The sequence below is a fragment of the Trichomycterus rosablanca genome, chromosome 19, assembly GCF_030014385.1.
Source record: "Trichomycterus rosablanca isolate fTriRos1 chromosome 19, fTriRos1.hap1, whole genome shotgun sequence".
NCBI lineage: Eukaryota > Metazoa > Chordata > Actinopteri > Siluriformes > Trichomycteridae > Trichomycterus > Trichomycterus rosablanca.
Genome location: NC_086006.1, coordinates 17,313,388 through 17,326,249, shown reverse-complemented (window position 1 = coordinate 17,326,249; position 12,862 = coordinate 17,313,388). Strand labels below are relative to the sequence as shown.

At 40.6% G+C, this 12,862-nt stretch overlaps 1 pseudogene; it reads right to left on the bottom strand.

Annotated features, from left to right (window-relative positions):
- Nucleotides 1–10,210: 10,210 nt before the first annotated feature.
- Nucleotides 10,211–12,176, bottom strand: LOC134333892 (serine/threonine-protein kinase pim-1-like; annotated as a pseudogene).
- Nucleotides 12,177–12,862: the final 686 nt, after the last annotated feature.

Here is a 12,862-nt window from a genome sequence, read left to right as displayed (position 1 = left end):
TATCATTTAGGTGGTGGATCATTCTCAGCACTGCAGTGACACTGACATGGTGGTGGTGTGTTAGTGTGTGTTGTGCTGGTATGAGTGGATCAGACACAGCAGCGCTGATGGAGTTTTTAAATACCGTGTCCACTCACTGTCCACTCTATTAGACACTCCTACTTTGGTCCACCTTGTAGATGTAAAGTTAGAGACGATCGCTCATCTATTACTGCTGTTTGAGTTGGTCATCTTCTAGACCTTCACCATTGGTCACAGGACACTGCCCACTGTGCACTGTTGGCTGGATATATTTTTGGTTGATGGACTACTTTTAGTCCAGCAGGCACAGTGAGGTGTTTAAAAACATCATCATTTCTGTGTCTTATTCACTCATACCAGCACAACACACACTAACACATCACCACCATGTCAGTGTCACTGCAGTGCTGAGTATGACCCACCACCCAAATAATACCTGCTCTGTGGTGGTCCTGTGGGGGTCCTGACCATTGAAAAACAGCATGAAAGGGGGATAACAAAGCATGCAGAGAAACAGATGGACTACAGTCAGTAACCATAGAACTACAAAGTGCTTCTATAAATGTAGCATTTAACTATATATATATATACTGTATATACAGTGTATCACAAAAGTGAGTACACCCCTCACATTTCTGCAAATATTTCATTATATCTTTTCATGGGACAACACTATAGACATGAAACTTGGATATAACTTAGAGTAGTCAGTGTACAGCTTGTATAGCAGTGTAGATTTACTGTCTTCTGAAAACAACTCAACACACAGCCATTAATGTCTAAATAGCTGGCAACATAAGTGAGTACACCCCACAGTGAACATGTCCAAATTGTGCCCAAATGTGTCGTTGTCCCTCCCTGGTGTCATGTGTCAAGGTCCCAGGTGTAAATGGGGAGCAGGGCTGTTAAATTTGGTGTTTTGGGTACAATTCTCTCATACTGGCCACTGGATATTCAACATGGCACCTCATGGCAAAGAACTCTCTGAGGATGTGAGAAATAGAATTGTTGCTCTCCACAAAGATGGCCTGGGCTATAAGAAGATTGCTAACACCCTGAAACTGAGCTACAGCATGGTGGCCAAGGTCATACAGCGGTTTTCCAGGACAGGTTCCACTCGGAACAGGCTTCACCAGGGTCGACCAAAGAAGTTGAGTCCACGTGTTAGGCGTCATATCCAGAGGTTGGCTTTAAAAAATAGACACATGAGTGCTGCCAGCATTGCTGCAGAGGTTGAAGACGTGGGAGGTCAGCCTGTCTGTGCTCAGACCATACGCCGCACACTGCATCAACTCGGTCTGCATGGTCGTCATCCCAGAAGGAAGCTGACGCACAAGAAAGCCAGCAAACAGTTTGCTGAAGACAAGCAGTCCAAGAACATGGATTACTGGAATGCCCTGTGGTCTGACGAGACCAAGATATACTTGTTTGGCTCAGATGGTGTCCAGCATGTGTGGCGGCGCCCTGGTAAGAAGTACCAAGACAACTGTATCTTGCCTACAGTCAAGCATGGTGGTGGTAGCATCATGGTCTTGGGCTGCATGAGTGTTGCTGGCACTGGGGAGCTGCAGTTCATTGAGGGAAACATGAATTCCAACATGTACTGTGACATTCTGAAACAGAGCATGATCCCCTCCCTTCGAAAACTGGGCCTCATGGCAGTTTTCCAACAGGATAACGACCCCAAACACAACCTCCAAGATGACAACTGCCTTGCTGAGGAAGCTGAAGGTAAAGGTGATGGACTAAACCCAATTGAGCACCTGTGGCGCATCCTCAAGTGGAAGGTGGAGGAGTTCAAGGTGTCTAACATCCACCAGCTCCGTGATGTCATCATGAAGGAGTGGAAGAGGATTCCAGTAGCAACCTGTGCAGCTCTGGTGAATTCCATGCCCAGGAGGGTTAAGGCAGTGCTGGATAATAATGATGGTCACACAAAATATTGACACTTTGGGCACAATTTGGACATGTTCACTGTGGGGTGTACTCACTTATGTTGCCAGCCATTTAGACATTAATGGCTGTGTGTTGAGTTATTTTCAGAAGACAGTAAATCTACACTGCTATACAAGTTGTACACTGACTACTCTAAGTTATATCCAAGTTTCATGTCTATAGTGTTGTCCCATGAAAAGATATAATAAAATATTTGCAGAAATGTGAGGGGTGTACTCACTTTTGTGATACACTGTATATATTACAGTACAGAGCTTATTTTGTTAATTAGAATAGAACTAGTTAGACACGCGTATTAATCACCCCACACTGATTACTTATGTATTGGAGCCCTCTAGGGGATGTATTTTGTATTAAGTGTGTTTTGTAATTTCAATCTTTTACCTGGAATATGGAACATTTTGTACTTTACAGAATATTATACAGTAAAAGTTATATGATTTCCCCAAACACCTGTCACAAGGATACACACATATTTTTAATATATACTGTATAATTGATTTTACACACCTGTTGGCAATAGGAACGCAATTACAGGAATGTCTGCATACTTTTGGCCATATACTGATCTCTGAAAGTGTAACCAAAGTTCAACCCCTGGAAAATAAAAGACAGAAGTGAAAAATCAGATATGTTAGAGATGTGTTTTTAACCAATGCAGCCTGTCCAGAGTCTAGGCATAGACATAACATTATGACCACCTTCCTAATATTGTATTGGTCCGCCTTTCGCTGCCCCATACGCAACAAACTGTGATGCACTGTGTATTCTGACACCTTTCTATCAGAACCAGCATTAACTTCTTCAGCAATTTGAGCTACAGTAGCTCGTCTGTTGGATCGGACCACACAGGCCAGACTTCGCTTCGCACATGCATCAATGAACCTTGGCCGCCCATGACCCTGTTGCCGGTTTACCACTGTTCCTTCCTTGGACCACTTTTGATAGATACTGACCACTGCAGACCAGGAACACCCCACAAGAGCTGCAGTTTTGGGGATGCTCTGACCCAGACTTCTAGCCATCACAATTTGCTCACTCAAATCCTTACGCCTGCTAATTTTTCCTGCTTCTAACACATCAGCTTTGAGGATAAAATCTCCACTTGCTGCCTAATACTGTATATCCCACCCACTAACAGGTGCCGTGATGAAAAGATAATTTCCAAGATCTGGACTGCAGGGAGGCCAGTCAAGCACCTGCACTCTGTGACTATGAAGCCACATTATTGTATAATAAGGCCTAACATTGTCTTACTGAAATAACTATTGACCTCCTGGGATAGGCAGTTGTCCCTTTAAAATCCTAATATAGGTCTCTAAATCAGTGGTACCTTAACACATATGCAAGTCGTCCATGCCTTGGGCATTGATGCCATGGCTGAGGTTGGCCTTTGCACCTTTAATGTTTTAGGCAGTTTATACATTGAACGATCACTGGATTAGGTTCTTCGCAGTCGTCGAGGACCATACTTTACAAAGCCCATGCAAAGCATTGGTTGCAATGATGGGTGTTAAACAGCTGCACACGTGTTGGTCTACGGATGTTGTATCCTAGTCGACACGGTATGTTGCATGGTCATGACCGAAATTGGTTGTGGGTAAGCTGATCCACCCTCTCAGATCAACCACACATGGCCGGCCGCTGTGTGACCTTCGGCTGGATGTTTGTTGATGGTTCCTCCACTCTTGGTACACCCGTGATACAGTAGTATGGGATCAGCCCACAAGTGCAGCGGTTGCTGAAACACTGGCACCAAACCTCCGGGTTCCAACGTTCTGTCACTCAGCTCGCTCAGTTTAGGCATAGCTGGTAAATGTTGCCTTCTGCTGTGCAGTGGATAGGTCAATACCTTTTAAGGAGAGGCATTTGTGACAGTGTACATTTGTATGTTAGAACTTGTTTGGTAAAACCTGCTTTTAAAAATGCACCATATGCCACTCAGGTGGCGCAGCGGTAAAAACACATGCTGGAACCAGAGCTGGATCTCGAATATATCGTATCGAATCTCAGCTCTGCCTGCTGGCTAGGCTGAGCAGCCACATTAACAATGATTGGCCTGTTGTTCAGATATGGGTGGGATTAAGCCGGATAGAGTCTCTATCATAACTAATGCAATTCCGCCCTCTGCTGGCTGATTTATGACGCCTGCACAGAGATGAGAAAAGAGTGCTATCAGGGCGTGTCTCTTCGTACACAGTACTGAGCTGCACTGCACTTGTCAAAGTGTAGGTGATAAGATGCATACGGCATGCTGCCCACGTTTTGGAGGGGGCGTTGGTTAGCGCCGTTCTCCTCAATCAGAGTGGGGATTGGCATTGGTGGAGAGGAAGCACGACGCAATCTGGCAATTGGAAGCGCTAACGGAGAAAAAGGGGAGAAAATGCATTAAAAAAACGCACCATATAGCAGAAAATAAATACAAGTCACTAAAAGCAATACGCAAGTCTTGCAATAAGTACATTTTCTACATAAGGCTAACTAAAAAGCAGAGAAATATGCAGAATCTTATTAGCACTCCAGAGAGGTTCAGTTAATTGTCTAAAGCAGAGCAGATCGATGGCCACAATTACCATGCCTGCTTTTTCTTGTTAAAAATACAGGATAGCTTAGTTTTCTTTTATTATTCAGCCATGCATACCTACCTTTTTAATCTTTACCCAATTATAGCCAGTTGCTAAAAGTGCTGGCGACGCATCTATTTTACTACTTGACGCCGAGGGCATTTTAACTTTTGGTCCATTCCTTTACACAATTTCACCCTGATCTGCTCTTCGTTCTAATGGGGCTAGCTCCCAGAAGAGAAGTGAAAAGAGAAATTAGGAGTATCTCTTTAACATGCAAAAAGCCCTAGGTTTCCGTAAGGGCTGTCTCATTTTATTTTTACATTTACATTTTTGGCATTTAGCAGACGCTCTTATCCAGAGCGACTTACAGAAGTGCTTCCATAGTAAACATTTCATTACTCTAGTTTAAGTAAACAACAGTCCAAGAACACAAATCTGCTAAAACCCTGTTAGAAATAGAAATAAAAAAAGAGTGTTAGTAAGCAAGTACATGTCAGCTTAAGTGCCTAGTAAAGAGGTGATGAAAGACAGCAAGAAAATCTTCACCTTGACCTTCATCAGTGGTCACAGGACACTGCCCACAGGGTGCTGTTGGCTGGATGTTTTTAGTTGGTGGACTATTCTCAGTATTGTTCAGCAGTGACAGTGAGGTGTTTAAAAACTCCTGCAGCATTGCTGTGTCTTACCAGATCATGCCAGCACAACACACACTAACACACCACCACCATGTCAGTGTCACTGCAGTGCTGAGAATGATCCACCACCCAAATAATACCTACTCTACAGTGGTCCTGGGAGAGTCCTGACTATTGACAAACAGCATGAAAGAGGGCTAACAAAGAATGCAGAGTAACAGATGGACTACAGTCAGTAATTGTAAAACTACAAAGTGCTTCTACATGGTAAGTGGAGCTGATAACATGGAAAGTGTGTGTAGAGACATCGGCTGATCGGTGTATATATATGTTATACACTGCCTGGCCAAGAAAAAGGTCACCACCTGGATTTAACTACGCAAATAGGTAAGAGCCTCCCATTGGATAATTACTGCATGGGTGATTATGTTTCAGCTGGCAACAAGTTATTTAACCCTAACTGATGCAGTGAGTAGCTTCTCATTTGTTAAACAACCATGTTGAAAGACACATCCTGTGGTCGTGGAAAAGATGTTAATCTGTTTCAGAAGGGTCAAATTATTGGCATGCATCAAGCAGAGAAAACATCTAAGAAGATTGCTGAAACTACTAAAATCGGGTTAAGAACTGTCCAATGCATTATTAAATAGTGGAAGGACAGGGGGGAAACATCATCTTCGAGGAAGGAATGTGGTCGGAAAAAAAATCTTGAATGATCGTGATCGGCGATCACTTAAACGTTTGGTGAAATCAAGTCGTAGAAAAACTCCAGTAGAACTCAGGGATGTGTTTAATAGTGAAAGTAAGAGCATTTCCACACGCACAATGTGAACTCAAGGGATTGGGACTAAACAGCTGTGTAGCCTTAAGAAAACCACTTGTCAGTAAGGCTAACCGGCAAAAACAGCTTCAATGTGCTAGGGAGCATAAAGATTGGACTCTGGAGCAATGGAAGAAGGTCATGTGGTCTGATGAGTCCAGATTTACCCTGTTCCAGAGTGATGGGCGCATCAGTGTAAGAGGAGAGGCGGCTGAAGTGATGCACCCATCATGCCTAGTGCCTACCGTACAAGCCTGTGGGGGCAGTGCTATGATCTGGGGTTGCTGCAGTTGGTCAGGTCTAGGTTCAGCAACATTATGTGCCCAAAGAATGAGGTCAGCTGACTACCTGAATATACTGAATGACCAGGTTATTCTATCAATGGATTTCTTCTTCCCTGATGGCACGGGCATATTCCAAGTTGACAATGCCAGGATTCATAGGGCTCAAATTGTGAAAGAGTGGTACAGGAAGCATGAGACATCATTTTCACACATGGATTGGCCACCATAGAGTCCAGACCTGAACCCCATTAAGAATCTTTGGGATGTGCTGGAGAAGACTTTGCACAGTGGTCCAAATCTCCCATCATCAATACAAGATCTTGGGGAAAAATTAATGCAACTCTGGACAGAAATAAATGTTGTGACATTGCAGAAGCTTGTGGAAACGATGCCACAGCGAATGCGTGCCGTAATCAAAGCTAAAGGTGGTCCAACGAAATATTAGCGTGTGAGCTTTTTTTTGGCCAGGCAGTGTATTTTTGTGTTGTATTTTTAATACATTTGCAAAAATGTAACATTCTCAAACATTTTTCACTTTATCATGGGGTAGTGTTATTAAAGACGATCTTTAATTTAGACACACAGTGGGGGGTTTTATGCTGTATATTGCTCTCTTATAAACACCTCTCTTGTGAGTCATTTATAGAGAGCTGATTTTATTATTTTATTTTACTCAAAGGCAAGGGCTATATTTTCTAATGATCTCTTGAGGTCATATCTAGCGCATTTTGATATTTTTTATGGATTGTTAAGTGCGTTTTATCTGTTTCTCAGCAAAAAGCAATAGCTTATGGCTACAAAGCTCTCCTTAATTTTTTTTCTCCTTGGGATGCCAAGTTAAATCATGCTAAAGTCCCCACTTGGGTAATATCACTTGTAATATTGCACATTTCTGTTTTGCATGTATTTTCTTTAAGGCAACATTGAGGATTTTTTCTGGATATAATATATAGGCAGAGTACTGGCAGGAGTATTTCTATTTCTAATAACCAGATGTTAAAAGAATGGTACACAGCATAATAATAATACTAGAACAATCAGTAATAAAACAGCTGCAATGACTTACATGCAATAATTAAAGGATTAAACACAAGATCGTGAACAGTGATGAAGCTTATGTTATGCTAATGGTTAAATGCTAATCTTACTCCAAACACAGAACAGATCGCTAAACTAAGCTACTCTAACCACTTCACAGCTTCACATTCATTAACATTCAATGACTGACAAGGGAGGTTACAAACACAGAGGTATATATACGCATGGTAATCAGGACTGACATGGGGAACAGCTGGGAGTGATAAACACTGGGACTAATCAGGTAAAGGAGGCAGTGAAAGGGGGGGGTGTATACTAAAACAAATGCAAAGGATCCATATGCTGAGCTACACACGGCTGTGATTGTGACATTCGGCCTACACTTTAGATTGTAATAAAAGATGTAAAATTTGTATTCTTTAATAAATTATAGAACTTTATTTTCTTTGTTCATCATGTCATTATTTAGTATGTAATAAACCAATGTCTCCCTCATTTACATGTTCAAAAATTTGTTCTTGGCATCCATGTCTTATTCTTAAATCTGAAGTTTACATTTTTGTGCAAATTGTGCATCAGATTAGGCTGTTGATGCTTGGTATTAGTTAAGACTCACAACAGGTGATTTTAAATTTAATTAGAGGCTTAACCAATAATATTGCTAATGCTAAATACAACCCCAAATCAGAAAAAGTTGGAACAGTATGGAAAATGCAAATAAAATAAAAATGCAGTGTTCCTTACATTTACTTTGACTTTTATTTAATTGCAGACAGTTTGAACCCAAGATATTTTTTTTGTTATATCTGCTCAACGTCATTTTATTTGTTAATATACCTCCATTTCTGCAATTCAGATTAGGCCTAGTATTAAGGTGAAAAAACTAAGTAATGATGTGATTCCAAACAGGTGATTGCAATCATGGTTTGGTACAAAAGCAGCATCCAGGAAAGGCTGAGTCCTTTATGAGCAAAGATGATCAGAGGATCTCCAGTTTGTCAACAAACACGTGAGAAAATAATAGAGATGTTTAAAAACAACGTACCTCAAAGATAGATCGGAAGGGATTTGCATATTTCTCCCTCTACAGTGCATAATATTATTAAACCATTCAAGAAATCGGGAGGAATTTCAGTGAGTAAAGGCCAAGAGCGCAAGCTTAAGCTGAACGCCCGTGATCTTCGATCCCTCAAATGGCACTGCATCAAGAACCACCTCTCAACAATAGCTGATATAACAACATGGGTGAGGGATTACTTTGGCAAACCTTTGTCAAGCACTACAATACAGAGGTCAATTCCAGGTCTTTTTTAGCAAAGGTCATTTACACTTCTGTGATGCAGCATTAATGCAGAAAAGTATATTGAGATCTTAGAGCAACATATGCTGCCTTCAAGACGTCATCTTTTCCAGGGACGTCCATGCATTTTTCAACAAGACAATGCAAAACCACATGCTTCACACATTACAAAGTTTTTGTAATGAAGCACAGTTACACAGCACAGCTCCAGGGACCCAGCTTGAATCCCCACCTGTTTTACTTTTGTTATTAAAGCTGCATTGAGATCTTAGAGATCTTAGAGCAACATATGCTGCCTTCAAGACGTCATCTTTTCCAGGGACGTCCATGCATTTTTCAACAAGACAATGCAAAACCACATGCTGCACACATTACAAAGTTTTTGTAATGAAGCACAGTTACACAGCACAGCTCCAGGGACCCAGCTTTAATCCCCACCTGTTTTACTTTTGTTATTAAATCTGCCACCACACCCCCTTTGGCTGTTCTTGTGCTTGGTTAATAGCTTATTTACCCTAGTGTTTAACCTGTTATGCTAGAGGCTACTTAACTTTAAGGTATTCCTGATATTTAAGCATAACAGTCTCCATATGGGAATTAAAAACAGCCAGTTTGCTCAGCTAATTATTGATTATAAAAACGGTTCAGCTAATCAGCCATGCATTTAATGAAGGTATTTGCCCTCTTGACTCATTACACCTGTCACTGCGGCTACCAATGAGAATATGCTCAGCTCTCCCATAGCACTTTGCAGCTAGTATTGCCCCCTACCTAAAGCTAGTTTTACCACTTTCCAACATTTTATAAAAACAAATCAGTGATGACAAATGGAGTTAAAAACACTTTCAAATAAATATTTATAGCTACATACACCGACTAGGCATAACATTATGACCACTGACAGGTGAAGTGAATAACACTGATTATCTCTCCATCTCGGCACCTGCTAGTGTAATTAGACATAATTATATAGAAGAGGAGGAAGAAAGCATGTACACACAGTATTATCACTATGCATCACACTGGTCATTGCAATGGCAGCGGAAAGGATGAAGGTTTCACGAATCTGTGTGCCCTTTGTGCTTTTAAATTTAGTTGTGCCACTTCATATAATGCTGCTAAGATTTTTAAGGTTTTGGTGGGTAAAGTGTATTTTTTAAATTTAAAATTAACAATAAACTGCCACTTTGTCCAGCGCTTGGCTTGAGCAGTGTGGTAAAACGTCATCAAAGTGCCCTTATGAGACAAATCTGCATTTGTGTGGAATAGCAGTCAAATTAACTCAAAGCATTTGCATGTATCTGTGTCTAACTGTATCTCCTGTTTCACTTTTAAACTTGCGTTATAGCATAGGGTGCTGAGAAATTGTGAGAATCAGTCTAAAATGCTTATCGTAAAATAAAACAAGCTTGATTTCACTTAATGTATTAAAAAATCTCTTAAATATTACTGCTCATAACTTCTCAATTAATTAATTTTCTTACTCATTGTTTTCACTATACTTTACAGTTTAAAGGACATTGTATTGGTTGTGTCTCATAGACCATCATGAAGATGATCAAGACAAAAAAGACAAATGCCAGATGAGGTTGTTGACCTGTAGATAGTTGGGATTTTTTATTGTGCTTTAATGTTATTACAACAGACACACACTATTAATTGCAGTGGTGGCTTTGTGATGTTCTAGGGCTGTTTTGTTGCAGGTATCAAGATGCTTAAGCCCAAATCTGGTTGCTTCCGCCAGTAGGTTAGACTTGTTCATTGAGGAGATCTTCTATAAGATAATTACCCAAAACATACATCCAAATCAATCATTTATGTTAAATTCATGCTTTTAGAAAAAAATAGCTTAGTATCCAGCCAGATCCACTTACCTTTTTGATTTGGCACAGTGGACACTGATGTTACATGACGCTGAGGAATTCAAGTCATCTGAATCTCCGGATCTGTTCTTTTAGCAGACCTGTGCTGTAATGTTAGAAAAACTATGTTAGATTAATTTCCATAATGTGTTAATCAGATACTAACGGGTGAAATTCTGTATTGTTCAGTTGACTGACTTCTTAAGATGATCCCTATTATTCCTGTTCTGCTTGTTTTGGGTTCATCCTCTTCTTCATGAAACTGCACATCTCACTCCAACCTGTCACCTAAGATCACTCCAACATTGCATGAAAGCAAACAGTGGACAGTTTTGCTCATACACATATACACATGATCATTGTGCGGTCCCTGATATGCTCACCCATGACTTAATTGTTACAAACTATACAGGTGCCTGTACAATAAAAAAAAAAAACAGACGTGATAAATTAATAGAGAGATTTAAAAAGTAATATTTAATTCATTGTGTGGTTCCTGATATGCTCACCCATGACCTATCTGTTAGAAACCTATACAGGTGCCTGTACAATGAAAAAAGACAAACATGATAAATTATTATAGAGAGCTGCAAAATTCAATGCTGGTTAATTACAGCACATGTGATCTAAGCTATATATTAATGCTAAATCTATTTACGTCTATTCTTATATGTTTGGACTAACCTGAACTTAGTTCTTAAGGCTCTCTGGAAACCAGTGGTGCTCCAGGATCTCCTCAAGGCTGGGCCGTTTATTCGGATTTTTCATCAGGCAACTTCTGATCAGATGACGGCATGCTGAAAAGATATGACAGCCTTTAGAAAAGATACTGTATGTTTATGTGTGTACACAGGTCTTTGTCAATTTTCTGCATTATCTTACCCTCAGACACACCAGGTGTGAAGAAGAGGGGTCTCTTAGCAATCTCCCATTCATTCCAGAATGGCATGTCTCCACAAACTAAAACAAACAGCAGGATGCCCAGACTCCAGACAGTTGCAGGGCAGCCATGATACTGACCCTCTGTGATCCACTCAGGTGGAATATATAACAGTGCCTGAACAGAAGCGAGAGAAATGGTTCACACACAGCTCTCATGCAATCACTTTCATCCTTGTTTTACTTTGATGTACAATTACCTGAATATGTTTTGTAGGGGGTCGACTTGAGCAATTCACCACAACCAAAGTCTATCAGCTTAACCTCTAATCTTTCCCAATTTATGAGAAGGTTCTCCTCCTTGATGTCACCATGGAGAACCCCACGGTCACAGCAGTGTCGAGCAGCCAGAACCACTTGCCACATGATGATGACGAGCCAGTGGTTCAGAAAGTGGGCCATTTCCACGATATTGAAGGAGGTCCATGCAGGGATCGGGTCGCTCCGGGATCAAAACGTAATACTCTGGCATGTCAAACCATTCCAGAAGCTCTAGGACATGTTCGCAGCGAGGCGGGTTTGACACCATGAGCATTAACGCCACTTCTACAGGGAGGCGGTTTGTATCACCGGGTTAATATTGAAAACAGACGTGGTTAGCATGGGTTTGGAGTCAATAGGCCATCATTTCACAATGTATTGTTACACTTCTATTATTGGTTCTAACCAGTGTAAGCTACGTATATATTCCACACACAATAAGTGTACAAATGCTACTTACAATGGTGATGAATGTGTCGCAGGTATTCTTCATCACATACTTAATAGCAACCTATTAAAATATGCAAACAATAATTAATAAAAATCATGAAGAAATATTATGTCAACATACTTTGAAGGTCAGCTACAGATAGCCTTTTGCTGAACCTTTTTAACTACAAGTTGATGGTATTCAAAGTCATTCTGTAACTTGAACTTTAAAGCAAGGCATCACAATGACCAACAGTTCTTGTATTGCACTAAACAAGTCCAAGTAACTATTTCACCTGTTTTCCATCCGTCCTACAAACTCCTGCGTAGACGCAACCAAAGCCTCCTTTCCCCAGAAGCTTTCCCACATTGTACTGACGTTCAAAGCACTCTGTAAAACAGGGTTTGTATTAATATGATTTTAACTGTATTATTCTCAGTAAAACACAACCACAGTATGATTTAAGCAACAATACCTTTAGAAGGAGAGCTGGATCTTTGGACGAGGTGTGTTCCTGTAGTCTTTCTTTTAACACCATCTATTATTTACACAAATGTCATTTAATCACTGTTAGCCAATGATATGTAACACATCACATGTATAACAGTTATGTAGAGCTTTACAGAACAATATGTTGTCTGAATACCTTCCCCCCTTTTTCAAAAAAGCTAAACTAAACCCCACTGTATGCATTTGATAATGTAACTATACTTGGCCCTCAGGATGTGTTTGGTAAATCATAGAAAAGT